This window comes from Ostrea edulis, chromosome 6 (assembly GCF_947568905.1).
Source record: "Ostrea edulis chromosome 6, xbOstEdul1.1, whole genome shotgun sequence".
NCBI classification, from domain to species: domain Eukaryota; kingdom Metazoa; phylum Mollusca; class Bivalvia; order Ostreida; family Ostreidae; genus Ostrea; species Ostrea edulis.
Window position 1 is genome coordinate 9,354,634 of NC_079169.1, and position 15,698 is coordinate 9,370,331.

General features: G+C 35.0%; 1 long non-coding RNA gene across 1 annotated transcript in view; it reads left to right on the top strand.

Annotated features, from left to right (window-relative positions):
* LOC125646074 (uncharacterized) overlaps positions 1 to 15,364 on the top strand; it is a 16,654-nt gene extending 1,290 nt beyond the window's left edge. The window contains exons 2-3 of the long non-coding RNA XR_007359568.2: positions 8,944 to 9,047; positions 14,625 to 15,364. This is a non-coding gene — a long non-coding RNA (uncharacterized LOC125646074). The remainder of the gene's footprint in view (positions 1 to 8,943; positions 9,048 to 14,624) is intronic.
* Positions 15,365 to 15,698: the final 334 nt, after the last annotated feature.

A 15,698-nucleotide genomic window follows, 5' to 3' on the forward strand; every position in this document is an offset into this window, starting at 1 on the left:
ATATTTAATGGTTGTAAACTATAGTTTACAAATGCTAATCCAAGTTTATCTGTCTTTGAATAAACGTTAACAATAGATTTTGCTGATAAATACAGATTCACATTTGTAAACTATAATTTACATTCGTTAACTATAGTTCACAATTGTTAATCCTAGTTTCACAAATTGTGATACTATATTTATCAGATAAACTATGTTTAACATTCGTTAATTATAGTTTTTGATCGTAAACTATAGCTAACTGCCATTTTTACTCATAAACTATATCTTACAAAACTGTGTTTATCACTTTTTTGTGAATTCGGCGCATTAAATGACTATAAACTATATCTTACAAACCGTAAACTATCATTTACATTCGTTAATAATAGTTTAGACTTGTAAACCGTAGTTTACAATCGTGAAATCGTATTTATCAGATAAACTATGTTTTGCAATCGCTAATGATTGTTTTCATTGTTAATTATAGTTTACGCTTGTGAAACATAGATTATCTGTTAACTATGGTTTACAGATGCGAAATATAGATTAATGTCGTTAACTATAGTTTATGGTCCGTAAACTATAGTTTACAGTCGATAAACCTAGTTTATCAACTGTGAAACTATGTTTAGCTCATTTTTGTGAATTTGGCGTGCCATAAACAGCCGACGAATAGACTGGTTGGTTATAGGTTGGCCCTTCATTGTTTGAAAGGGTGGGTCGGATATTGGTGGTTATTGATCTAAAGCTTCTTTTTTGTTCGTCAATATTGTTGGCTACACTAGTAACTTACATTTATCAAACCAAATTGAATGAATACTTGTTGAAAATATATTTGTAAATTATACTTTAATATATTGACTTTTCCCATGATTGTTTGAAAAAAGTACAATGCACATTTTGACCTGCATTCATTATTAATGCATACATTTAGAAAGAAAACATTACAATTGCAAATGGTTCGCTGTAAAATGATTTTTTTTATATGAATTAAATTGTCAAAAGTTACAACATAGGTTTGAAATAGATGATGGTAGACATTTCTGAAAAATAATGATTTAAAAGTTTTTAATCCTGGCTCACTTCCTCACTGTCCATCTGTTGCCTTTTCCGCTCGTTCTTTTTCCTCCCTTTGTCGCCTCCCCCATCTCGATCTTTGGCGATTTCATTGTCAGTTACACCACTACAGATTTTTTTTTTATCCTGACAGCCTCTGATTGAAAATACAAATAATTTGGTATTGAAAACAAAGCAAATACTGGTACAGAATCCAACATATGGATCATATAATTAGGTCTTTTAAAGACAATAACGTATATTACAAAAGCATATCATCTATAAACCTTAGTATCTTTATCAAAAAAACATGATCATGTATACAATAAACAGTAGATGGAGACAAGCTGAGAGAAAGATGTTCAATGCTCTATAACTTACTTATTATGTCTCTTAATTCTACATTTGACAGCCCTCTGTTTGTTCCTTTCCCACTCCAATTCCATTGAGCACTAAGGTTGTCACCATCAAAAAGGACAATAATCTCCGAACATATGTTTGAACATTATCGCCTCCGATGCATATAAGTTTTCCAAGCTTTAAACAAAAGGTATATTTATATTAGTTAACTGAAAAGACCGTTAGATACATGTACAAAATAATAAATGTATAAGCAGTTTATTATAAATGTACAAAACAATTGAAAACAGCAGAGCAACAACCAAATAATACAGGCACCTTGCATTGGGAGGGGAGTTATACTTATATTTACATTAACTTCTAAGTGCCATTGAGCATAAACATGATAAGAATAGGAACAATTTATACAGTAAATTTTAAATATATTAAAGATGATTATAAATATATTCATACTTACATCTATTTTAAGAAGCAGCTGCATTTAACAGTTGAATACTCCAAAATTTTAAACTCCCACTTCTTACTTGCTCTGCATATTGACAGTTCCACAGTTTGGTGTTTTAATCGCTGCGACTCCCCAGTTTTAGCAACTCGCCTGACCTTTGTTTCAATGTAATTATAAAACTGGTTGGGTTTTACGTTCATATCCTGTCTCGGGGAACTTATACTATCATAATTAAAGAAAACCTTTTCCAGTCTTCTAATGCAACTCTCATGAATGAAGCCATGTACATGTAAGATTGAATTAAAAGTTTGAGCTTAGGATTTTAAAACTGAATAAATAATCATACACCCGCTTAAATTCAAAGAATAGAACAAAAAACTTGCTGATGTGTTGTTCTTAACAACAAATATAAATTAATGCAGTCATCCAATTACATGCAATCAGCATGGACAAAGAATGTCGTCTAAATATTTCATAACCTGTCTCTTAAATTCAGCATTCTTTAATGTTATGCAATCAAATATCTTGCAACACAACCATTGCGGCAGCATCAATATAGAAAGTTTACAAACGTGGAACCAACGTTGGCCCAACGTAATGCTCCCCTAGTTCGCAATACAATGTTCGGCCAACATTGGACTTGAAACACTTGATATATAAGAGAACTCATGCTAACATCGGGCCAACGTACTATTACCAGCTTAATTAAACATCTTTGTTAAAGATGCATTACAAACGTTGGGCCAACTTCAGAATCCCAACATCTTCGGAAAATAAAGCAAATAAAAGTTGATTTACGTTGGACCAGCGTTGGGCCAACATAGAAATCCCAACATGGTTGAGAAGATTGGCATGGTAACATTGGCCCAATGTTGGCCCAACGTTGTCTACACCACGCCCACCATCCAACCATTTACCAATGTTGTCTATACCCCACGCCCACCATACAACCATTTACCAATGTTGTCTACCCACGCCTACCATACAACCATTTACCAATGTTGTCTACCCACGCCTACCATACAACCATTTACCAATGTTGTCTATACCCCACGCCCACCATACAACCATTTACCAATGTTGTCTACCCACGCCTACCATACAACCATTTACCAATGTTGTCTACCCACGCCTACCATACAACCATTTACCAATGTTGTCTATACCCCACGCCCACCATACAACCATTTACCAATGTTGTCTACCCACGCCTACCATCCAACCATTTACCAATGTTGGCCCAACGTAGTCATGCTATCTGGGAAACTATAATTATACTGATTTGATTACGATTTTATATGTATTCACGCAACACTATCACTATCCGCTGTCTCTGAAACTGGCACTGTCCTTAGATGTGTGAATCAGTCTGGTTATTTTATTGTATATATATATTATGTTGTTAATTCAAATCTTGTCTGCAATCAGTATTTCACACACACACACACACACACACACACACACACACACACACACACACACACATATATATATATATATATAGATGTGCTTAGATGTGTGAATCAGTCTGGTTATTTTATTGTATATATATTATGTTGTTAATTCAAATCTTGTCTGCAATCAGTATTTCACACACACACACACACACACACACACACACACACACACACACACACACACACATATATATATATATATATAGATGTGTGCAGTGCAGAAGTGTGAATTCTGACAGTATTAGTACTTCTGAATGATTGTTATTTATTTTAATTGTTGTAATTAATTGCTTGTTAACCTGTAACCCCCCCCCCCCCCCCGGGCCCTTGATTGGTGAATAAACATAAATAAAAATATATATAGTGTAATATTGGCGTTGGACCATTATCATTGGCCCGACGTTGGGCCAACACAAAATGCAGGATGTTGGAAATGCGATGTTAGCTCGGTGTTGGTTTAAACTATGGAATAATGTGGAAATGAATAACGATTATGTACTCTCCCCGTGACAATTGCTTGCAATTGGTTTATAGGGTATGTAGAAAACTAAACGAGGGGCTCAATGGGTCACATCGCTCACTTTACTGGCCCTGCTGTTAGCGCTACAATATACGAATATGATTTTTCAAAGATTTATTCCCCAATCTATATATTCCCGTGAAAAAAATTTGACCCCATGTTGTGGCTCCAACCTAACCCAAAGGATAACGACATAACCGAAATTGAATTGACCCGATATGGGGATGTCTCAAGCCTATAGTATACCAATAAATGACTTTAGTAACTTGAACTTGCTGTTCTTCAGTAGGTCAAGGTCAAAGATCATACTAAAATGAAAGGTCTTGTCATAAGATATCTACATACAAAATATGAAAGATCTACCCAAGTTCTGGACTCAGATTTTCTTAAAAGTAGATCAAACTCTAAGGTCAAGGTCACAAGGTTAAAATGTTTTAAATGCCAGAGAGGTCTTGTCACAAAGAATGCACATATGAGTACCTTATCACTCACGATTCAAAAGTTATGAGCAAGGTTAAATTATCAGACAGAGTGAGACAGCCAGGTAAAAATAAATAAAAACAATATGCCCCCATCTTTAGTCTCAGGGGCATAAAAAAAAACTGAATCCACACAACTTGGGAACATTTGCTTGTCGGTATCATTTAGTGGCCCTGCTATTCTTGAAAATACTTTCAATAAATATATAACCCTACGGGATTCGGGTTAGAAGAGATCTTCAGTACCCCTTAAAGGCGACTAAATGGGGCGGTCCTTCGGATGAGACATGAAGAAGGGTGATGTCGTCCCGAAAATTTATCAATTCACTGTTGTTCGTGTCGTTGGTCATTTTTAGTGCTTTTTATATCCTTATTTATTTGACCTCGTATAGATCTACTATTAGATCCAACACTTCGGATGTTGAGTATTGTTGAATTCTAATGATAGATAGATAGATAGATAGATAGATAGACGGACGGATGGGTGTGTATGTGTGTGTGTGTACATTTGTATGTGTGAAAAGCAGTATATGTAGTTATAAAGTTAATGGTGAGAACCACAGCGAAAGATGTGTTTGTAATTAGCTTCCCATTGGAAAACTGTTCACTCATCTATACAATTTTACTAGCGGTAAAGATATTATGTATGTTTAAAAGTTAAGTAAAAGTTAATTATCGCGTCCGAAGCAGTTAGGAGTTCATTTTAGCAATGTAAATGCTTTATAGAGACGATATAAAAACAAGAGGCCCACAGGCCTTATCGGTCACCTGAGTACTAGTGAAGAAGTATCACTACTCCCAAGGGCTATGGTATCTTTAAAAAATAACCCTGTTCTGAATATCTAAGCTAAATTCTAATGTTCAGCAACAGTATAAAACAAGATTCAATTCCCTCAAAAGTGCATACACTGATGAAAGGCTTTACGTTATATGATAGGTGTATTAACATTAAAACATTAAAAGATATGACTAATTTGGACCCATCCTAGAGTCAAAACCCTGGGTTGTAAAATTAACCAATTTTTGTGTACCCTTTTCTGCTATTCCTAAGTATGTATTTAGATTTTATACAGTATCAGCAAACTTACACATAAATATCATATACTAAGTTTGGCCCCACTCTGGGGTCAGAACCCTTTCCCAGGGATTATCAAATTTACAATTTGGATCAAGGACAATTCAATTGAAATCAGATCCTAGAATACGCTCACAATCGCTAAATTACGCAGAGTATACGGCGCGGATCTAAGAAGTCCGATTTTAATTAGATTGGGGTAAAGGACTATACCTGCTCTCTTTAAATATCCATTTAGTTTCAATTTAGTATAATCCCGTGGGGATCCGGGTTAGAATAGGTCCTCAGTACCCCTCGCTTGTCGTAAGAAGCGACGAAATGGGGCAGCCCTTCGGATGAGACCGCAAAAACCGAGGTCCCGTGTCACAGCAGGTGTGGCACGATAAAGATCCCTCCTTGCTCAAAGGCCGTAGGCACCGAACATAGGCAATAATAAATTTTGCAGCCCTTCATCGGCAATGGTGACGTCTCCATATGAGTGAAAGATTCTCGAGAGGGGCGTTAAACAATATTCAATCAATCAATTAAGTATCAATAACACCGAAGAAGATACTATTTTAAAAAGTGTTTTACACATATAAACACTATTTAGTTAGTTTGGCCCCGCCCTGGAGTCAGAATGCCTACCCCGGGGATCATGAAATTTACAATTTTGGTAGAGGCCTTCCTGCTCTACATCACTATGCATTTAGTGATCATCAAATTTACAATTTTGGTAAAGTACTACCTGCTCTTTTTAAATATCCATTTAGTATCAATAACATTAAAAAGATGCTATTAAGTTCGGCCCCACCGTGGGGTCAGAACCTCTACCCCAAGGATCATGGAATTTACAATTTTGGTAGAGGATTCCCTGCCCCTACATCACTATGAATTTAATTTTTCTTAAACGAAAGTGGTTCTATAGAGAAGAAGGTTCAATTTTGGGCAGTTTTTGCCCCGCCCCTAGGAATCCTGAAATTTGCTATTTATGTCCCCTTTGTTCCAAAGATGCTTCATACCAAATATGAAAAGAATTGGAATCATGATAGTTATCAAGAAGTTAATAATTTCTATTGTTCACACATTCAATAACTGACCATTTTGGATCCACCCTGATACCACAACCCCTACCCCTAGGATAATCAACAATTTTAGTAAAGGACCTCCTCTTTCTAAATATTTTTATTTCGTTTCAATTTAGTATCAATACCAATAAAGGAAATGTTATTTAAAGTAATACCCGCTGTAACAGACGGTATTTTTCAACTATCCAATTATGTATCAAATAACACCTATCGGTATAACTAATATAATCCCCAAGATTTGAAGCAAGATTTCAGCAAAATAAACAAGGGGATAATGTTTGAGAGCACACCTATAACCGCCATTGCTCGTATACACGGACACAGGAACGATGACTGCCGAAAATAATCGGGTTGCTGAGACCGACGTCATATACAAAGATGGAAACTGAAACTACACGTTTTGTTTGTTTTAAAATATCACATCCTTTCCTGAATGACTAAAAGTACTAGTTAATGAGCAGTGGCGTATTTAGAGGGACGCAGCCGGCGCCTCCCCCCCCCCCTTAAAATTTTCAAATTTAAGGTAAATCGCGGTATCTTGTTTCGGTAAAAGTACTAAACGATAAAAGAAGCAATGATTTCTTCCACTCCCGGAGAAATAAATGACAAAACCTTTGATTTCTTAAATTACTTTATTGGGAGAACCTAATTTTTTTTTTTTAAAACCTTAAAATTCCAATGCGTCATAGGCGTAAAGAATGGCGGTAATACACGCTATTAAATTTGTGAAACAGTTTTGCACACACACCCTATTTTATGTGTTCAACAAACATTCTGTAAATAGTTCATGGTATATCTTTATAATATGGAATTACAGAAGAGAGAGAGAAAGATAGGTGTATCTGTGTGTAAAAAGTACCGAAAGAGTCCGAAATGAAAAATTGAAATTAAGGCCCAATCATTCGTTCCTATCTTGGTCCAGCACATTCCGTTCCCGGCCCAAACCTTAGACCCCCCCCCCCCCCCCCCCATCAAAACCGTTCGTTACCAAACCGTTTAGCGTTCGTTCAACGTCCCACTGGTACTATTATACCTCAGTATGAGAATTCTATGCAACGCGTAATCTGATTGGTCTAGACAGTCACGTGCCAGGGATGACAACTTCATATATCCCTCTCAAACATCATATCTCCCCATCATATTTATATTACTCCCAATCTCTACCCAGAGTTATCGTTCCCGCTACGCTCCACAAATGTTGTAGCGCAGCTTTTAAAATACGCCCTCTGGTGAGAGTTCAAGTCATTCTACTTTCATATTTCGTCTCTGATACAATTAAATCACCTGGTTTTGGTTAATACAACAACAAGCAAGTAAATTAGCATTCATAGAGAATGGGCATACCAAAACTGGTTATCATATCACTGTATTTCGTTGTTTGTGCCTTCTACGTACCGTAATACGTTGACGACGCGGTGTTACCGTTAGGGCGATCTCAGCTACATACAATGTATAGATGAGCGGACTCCAATTTCAATTAAATGCACTTTTGTAGTCTTGCTTTGTTTCGGTATAATAAACAATTTATTGCATTTATGCCCGGGAGATATGAAGATTTATTCACCCAAGAAATATAATATTCCCCTCGGGGAATATGATTTTTCTTGGGTGAATAAATCTTCATATCTCCCTCACTATCATGCAATAAATGTATATTGTTATACGCTTGTGGTAGATATTCAAATGCCTTAGATAGATCCAACAACATTGTATTGCAGCAACATATTTATTTGTAGCTATATATAGCTAGTCATCTAAAGTGATTTCTTACACTCCACTAAATTTTTAAGTAGATTTGATTGACAGTCATGTCCCCTTCAAAAGGCACGCAGGTAATTATTATATACATGTTCTCGAAATAAACCGAAAGCTAGTTTATACAAAACACTAACTGGTCTATAGTTTCCCTCTTACTTAGGGGGTCATCTTTTTTGAAAAGAAGTGACTTTGGCTTCTTTCAGACGGTCAGGGATAAAACCAGAAAAAATTCTTAAAAGACCCCCATCTTTTTCAATTTCACAAGAATTTCAATCGTTTTGATGCAAGACTACTGAATCCAAGATTGACCGCTTTCCCGGAATGTATCAATCTTTGCTCACAAAACGTTAGATAAAGTGCATGTACGTCGCTGGTATGAAGTTTGCACAAATACAAAGGTGTCAGAAATGGAATCCCGTTGAAGTAAGTACACTTTCGTAGTGTTGATGACTGAAAAGGTGAGGATAAATTGAACCTTATATTTATTGCATTTCATTTATTGATAGAACGATTTACTGTTATAAAACACCAGTGATATTTTTAAGTCCGATTCTTTTACAAAACCGACAACTACTTTCTATGTAATACACCTGTAAATAGCTTCATCATCATACCTCTGTGTGCTATGTAATACACCTGTAAATAGCTTCATCATCATACCTCTGTGGGGTCGTAGATCGCACATGTAACTGAGAAACATATATTTAATTACAGTGTTCTAATTTGATCTGTTTGTGATTGCAGATAGGATTGGTTCATAATATTATATATATATATATATATATACAAGTCTAGCCACATCTAAACTTGAGAGTTATCTGTGTAGGAGACCAGACAGATACAGACAGGTATGTGTGTGTGTTGTTTGCGACGTATTGAACACTAGTAGTATAATGGAAATTTATATTTCCAGATTTTATTCAAACAATTTGCAATTTTGGAACGCTTAACAGCAAACCTGTCCGGGGTTAGCCAATTCGTTCACTATCATTTTTACCAGATAATAATGTTCTAGATTTTATATTACATACAAATATTATCATTTAGCCACGGTGGCCGAGAGGTTAGAGCGTTCGCCCCGCATGGGAAGGTCGGGGTTCGAATCCCGGCCGCGACACACTTTTAGGTTGTTAAAAAGGGAGTGACAGTACCAATGCTCGGCATTAGGTGTGAATGTCACGGGTCCTCGGAGATGATCTTAAAACGGACGACCCGTGTCACAGTAGGTGTGACACGCTAAAGAACCCTCACTGCTCAATGACCGTAAGCGCCGAGCAAAGGCCTAAATTTGAAGCCCTTCACCGGTCTTGGTAACGTCTCCATATGAGTGAAAAATTCTCGAGCGAGACGTTAAAGCTGACATGAATTAATAAATACGTACACCTTTCTCATCTTATCCGCCATATTTCTTTCAGGTAGCCTACTTTACTCTACCCGTATATACCCCAAATGTGATTGTCACACCTGAGTGATTTTTCTAGGTGGACTCGACCAGTGCACATCTCCGATAGTAATATATAGGGAATGAGAAACATATAAAATAACATTTTAAAACATTATGCTTTGCTCAAAATTACAAAATATTGATTGTATACTAATGCAACATTCTGGAAGTTTAGATAAGTTAGACAAAAATGCAAAAAAACAAAACAAAACCAAACAAAAAATTTCTTGCACACTTGTAAGTGCATGCACGTATTAGCATTTTTTAATAAAATAAATGCGGATAAATCATTTGCCAATTACATACTGATAGAATGGAATAGGCAAAGAGCATAAAATATATTATTTATATCAATTCTTGCAAAATAAAGGTGCATGCCATATGCATAATATGCAATGCACAAGGTATAATCGCCAAAAAAAGTATCAAATACGGGCATCTATTCAACAGGTATCGGAGATGTGCACTTACCGGAAATATTAGATTTTCTTTATTCTGATAAATCCACGAAACAAAATGATAAACTCCATTTGTATCTCGTTAGAACTTCACAACACGTTCTCATTCCATTATACAGACTGCGACACACTTCACCCGTGCCAAACAGTGTGTCTTCAATCAGGGGAGATGTCAGAGTCGAAATTTTTTCCTGTATTGAATGCTTGTCTGGTCGAGGTTTTGCAATTTATAGAAATGGGGAATCTAATATCTGGTTGGATATATTGCGTGCACATTTCAAAATTTCTCGATGATCATATACAAACTTGGATATACAAATAAGGGAATAATGATCGAAAATATACATCTGTGTGCAAATGCGTGTATTACATTTGCAATCCATAATAAACAGTTCATTACACAAAGACACATATGAAAGGAAATTTATAAACGAAAATATAGTTTTGTTGTCTCTTTTGGAACCACATACTTATTTACGGTCTCTGTATGTCCATATTCATTGAGAGAGAGAGAGAGAGAGAGAGAGAGAGAGAGCGTCCTACTTCGATTTTTAATATATCATTTCACAGAAGGAAAGAAAATTGATCACTTATATAAATGTAAGCTTTCAAGCATTAAAAATTTCCAGCTATTTAAAAATTTGCGATTGACAATATATTGGAAACTTACAGGAGTTGATGCTTATAATTGAATTCATTACAAATTTAAAAAAAAAATATTAGTTTGAACTGTGCATGTAGAAAATACTGACTTTGTATGTTAGAATAACGGGAAAAAAGGAAATTGTCAAAAAAAGTGGGGAAAGCAGACCAGCCTTCCTGCCCACCCCAACCCCCTGTTTTTGTGCCTGAAACAACATATCAATTCGTGTCGAAAGAAAGGTGCATATCTACATTTCATTAAATTCCAAAGGAGCTCGAATTTATGTGTTCCCCTATTAATTATCTTGTATGCAAGATTCGTTCCCGAATTTAGAATCATGCTTTCAGTCAGAGCAGAAATGAATTCATTTTGAAGTACATCTTGTTTGAATGCAAATGTTGGGTTTCTTCTTTTTTATTTTCATCAGACTCATTAGAAACCCCTCTCCCAAACTATGCAGCTTTGTTTTTATTGAGATCTAAATCGATATAAATGAATCCGGATATAAATTATATAATGTTTTTTCGTGATCATATAGATATTGATACTGATAATGAAAAAAGAAAATGTTTATACTCTTGCCTTCTGCATATCCTACTAATGCATTACAGTATATTGACATTGTATCATATCAAATAAAAGCTCAACACGAATTTTACTGATTTATGCATACTAACATCTTATCGAATACATTTGAATTTGAAATTTCTACGTACAGCGGTATGGCCATTGCGCCAGATCTACGAAATGAAAATATTTATGAATAAATTACACTCAAGCCTCAAAGTAATCATTATGGCATGTTACAGAAACGTTAAAACACACAAATGCTATAGTCCTGCAATGCATGCATGCGATTTTTTTTTAATACATGTATTTATGTATTCATGAATGAAGTTCCTACGCTTGAAAATATCTTGGTCTTTATGCATTTTGTTTTGTGATTTTGGTTTACCATTCCTTACACTGTGTAAATGAAGGAAAACTTGGTAAAGGGTGCAATTCTACATGCACCATACAATTAGTATACATGCATGTGTTGCAAAACAAAATGTACATGTAATAACCAGACATGTATTGTCATTTTTCATGGGGGGGGGGGGGGGGTACAACAGGGAGAAAAATGGAAAATTGGATTCTTCAAAATTTCTTGCCATTCAAAATAATAATTAAAAAAGATGAACGAAAACAGCAACAAAATAAAACAAAACACCCAAACAAACCAAGATGTTTTGTCCGATGTTCAAAGTCCTAATGTGGGGTGAAGGGTTAAAGAGTCTTTTACTTTGACTACCTCAATAATTTCCCCCTTTTCTTCAATCGTTGGGGGTCGGATGGGGTGGTTAGAGTCCTCTACTATGAGTGCCTCATATCTTCATTTTTTTAATTGGTGGTGGTGTGTGTCTTCTACTATTATATCAGAACTTTCAAGCTGGGGTAAGTGGGGGAGGGGTTGTCACTCAATGTATCTTTTATTTGCATTACAAAGTAACAAAAAATGTATATTGTTATTAAAGGTGGGTGACAGACACTCTTGTCCTCTCCCCTTGATGTTTGATAACGACGCATAATATGATAAACTCGATTATTACATTTTGCATTAGTACAATTTGCGTCGAGTTAGACGCAGAATGTAATAACGCAAAATGACATAGATATATAAGATCTATTGAGCGCCAAATTAGCATAAAATGAAGTAATTGAAAATAACATTATTTAAAAATATGTTTAATTTTTAATTAATGCGTGCTTTAAATGAATCAAATAAATCTGTATTATCAATTGATGAGAGCAATATTGCGTTACTAGTACTGTTCTCTTTTTATTGCATTAACGATATCATTTGTCTTAATAAGAGCACGATTATTACAAGATCATCGGTTCTCTCTCTCTCTCTCTCTCTCGTCGTTATCCCTCTCGTTGTTCTCTTTCTCTCTCTCTCTCTCTCTCTCTCTCTCTCTCTCTCTCTCTCTCATCCCATACACTCGTACAGTGTTGTATATGCAAATTTATGTACCTAAACGTTTTCCTGATTTATAAATCTGCAATACTCTGACCAGTAAATCATATGGTATAAGGATTCATGCACAATACAGGGTAAATATTATACTCTGATACTTCCCCTGATTGAAGATAGCTGATCGGCACGGGCTAAGTGTGTCGCAGTCTGTAGAATGGACAATGTTGTTTACTGTTGGAATGCAAATGGAGTTTATCGTTTTGTTTCATGGATTATGCAAATAAAGGGAGTTTTACTACTACTTAGAGTATTTTCGACAAGTGTACACGTACATCTGCGGTCCTTTACAGATATTACGAGTAGGCCCAGGTAAATAGTCGTCCGCATTCGATGCGTTTTCATGGCGAGCATACATGCCATTTTTATAAGTACAGTAGTATTTATGTCTTTGCCTTTTACTTGAAGTAATTGTGAATGGTATAGATTGTATACTCTTTGCTTATTCCATTTTATCAATAGATAAAAGATGAAATATTTCTCCGCATTTTTGTATAGTTTTGACATATTTACTGCAAATGTACGCACGTTCACGTAAAGAAAAGGCATTCTATATATATTTATCCAAATATATATATTTAGAATGATTTACTACTGTACAATATGTTTATTATAATTTTGAGCACTGCGTGGTGTTCCAAAACGTGATTTCATTTCTTCTTGATGTCCTATAAATTAGTATCGGGGATGTACGTGTTACCTGTCGAAGCTACCCGCACAGGTAAATCGAAGACACTGATATGAAGTGAAGCGTAGCAAAGCTCGTCCCCTTATATACCATGCGAACCCCGATACATATAACAATAGAAATTCCAACTAATATGGCGGATTAGCAGAGAAATATGGCGGACATATAGAATTATACTATATTTATTAATTCATGTCAGCTTTAAGCAAGATACAATCAATCAATCAATATTTTTAATGTCTGAAAGGCGACCCGTTGTGTTAATAGGACTTATTCTTCCTTTCTTCGTCATATCTTTCTTACTATTTTTACTTTCTTACTATTTTACCTGGGATTCTGATATTGGACGGGTAGATGCATTACCATAATCCAATATAATGATACTTTTTCAAAAAAAAAAGATCAAACTGTTAATTCGAATTTTCATTATAACCGCATTTAATTGATTTGATAATATTTACGATCGGTTTCACTGATATCAAACATTAGCGAGGAGAGAATGTGCTGGATTTGATTGAATTAATTTGTAAGTGTGAAAATTTTAAGCTATTTGAATTTCAATTTAAACTACATCTGTTTGATTTGATAACAATTGCGATTGGTATCCTTGATTAATGAAAAGGAAATGAATGATTTGACAAGATTTGAATTCATTAATAATTTCAAATCATTTTTATTCCATTATTATCGCATCTAATTAATTGGATAATATAATCGATCGCTATCTGATTCAAAACATAAGACTGAATGAAAATTTTTAAGGATTTGATGAAATCTAAATCTGTCGAAATTATTAAACTATTCAAAATGCATTATAACAAAGCTTTAATGAAATTTAACATATACGCATTGCTTTTTGAAGGAGAGGCATTTTAGTCCTCCTAATTCTAAATTTGCATCACCCAGTAAAATTGTACTTTAATCTCAAGTTTATTGAAAATTTGGTAAAAAGTAATACATATAGGTAATTCGGCTTCTGAATCTAGTGGTTTTTGCATGTGTAAATGTATTACCGGAGAAGTTTATTTTGTACATGTATATGTGCATGTAATGTTGTACAGTCAATCATGCACAGTTGACGTACTCTCTCAATGAAAAACTGCAAATACCAAATTATTTCGTGAGTGGCACTCAAGTGTCCTTTTTTATCACTATGCTCCAAATCTACTTTTCAGATAAAAAGATGAAATTTTACGTTTTTATCATAACGCTGCAAGCTACAGTCCACGCTATGAGCATCAGGCCATATGAAGTTCGAGAACTGCGTGGTTCTTTACACAATGCATACCGTCATGACGTAGAAAGAGATATAGATGGGGGTTTCCGAACTCTGTCCGTGCAGAATGACCTCGGGATTCTCTCGGAAATGCTGACGAAAACAAAGGCAAACACTGACATAAGTTACAGGGCAATGGTGAAAGACACGTATTCAGCCTTCAGTGCATCGGAAATCAGAGAATTGTTGCTCCTCCTTGGAAAATGATTCAAAAACAAGGAAAAATCATACTAACAGTACCACTACGATCACAGTTAAATTGAATAGCTATGACGAATCGGTAGTTGATTAGTTTATTTCTGTTTATCTCAGTAGTATTACGTGAATGATAATTATGTATTTTAATGATAATCTCATAAATCAATATGGCTGGATGTTTGTATGTTGGTATTGTATTGGTATGTGACACTTTAATGAAATATTTCTGATTCTGGTATTCTCTCACAGAGTTATTCAGGTTGTTCCTGAAAATTTGTTAGTCATATTGTTAAAAGTATTTATATCTAGTACTTGGCATATATTCTAACTCTATTCAATCTGGTACAAAAGCTTGATAATGTAACTTTTCCATCATATCAGTATGTTTATACAAAGTGTATGCTTTAGACTGGTATCTTAATAAAAAAATTACTTATCTGATTTCAAAAATTTTAAACGTTGCTAATAGGCAAATTTATTTTTTTAAAGAGTAGATATGGCGTTTGAAGAGAAAGCGGATGATTATATTTATATGGCAGTAAATGGTCATGGGACCACGGGTACAACGGTACATTAGTTGGTCGGGGTGTCTAAAATTATTCAAAGACGGAATATTTTCTTTTGGAATAGGAACTTGGATATCCGCTAAATGGGAGGGGTCTTATGAAATGCTTTTGGTTTTTTAAATTTATTGAATGGATAAAAAGCCTGCCAAATTAGACATTATTTGGTATATTATCACTTCACATTATTTCTAGCACGATTGGATCATTAT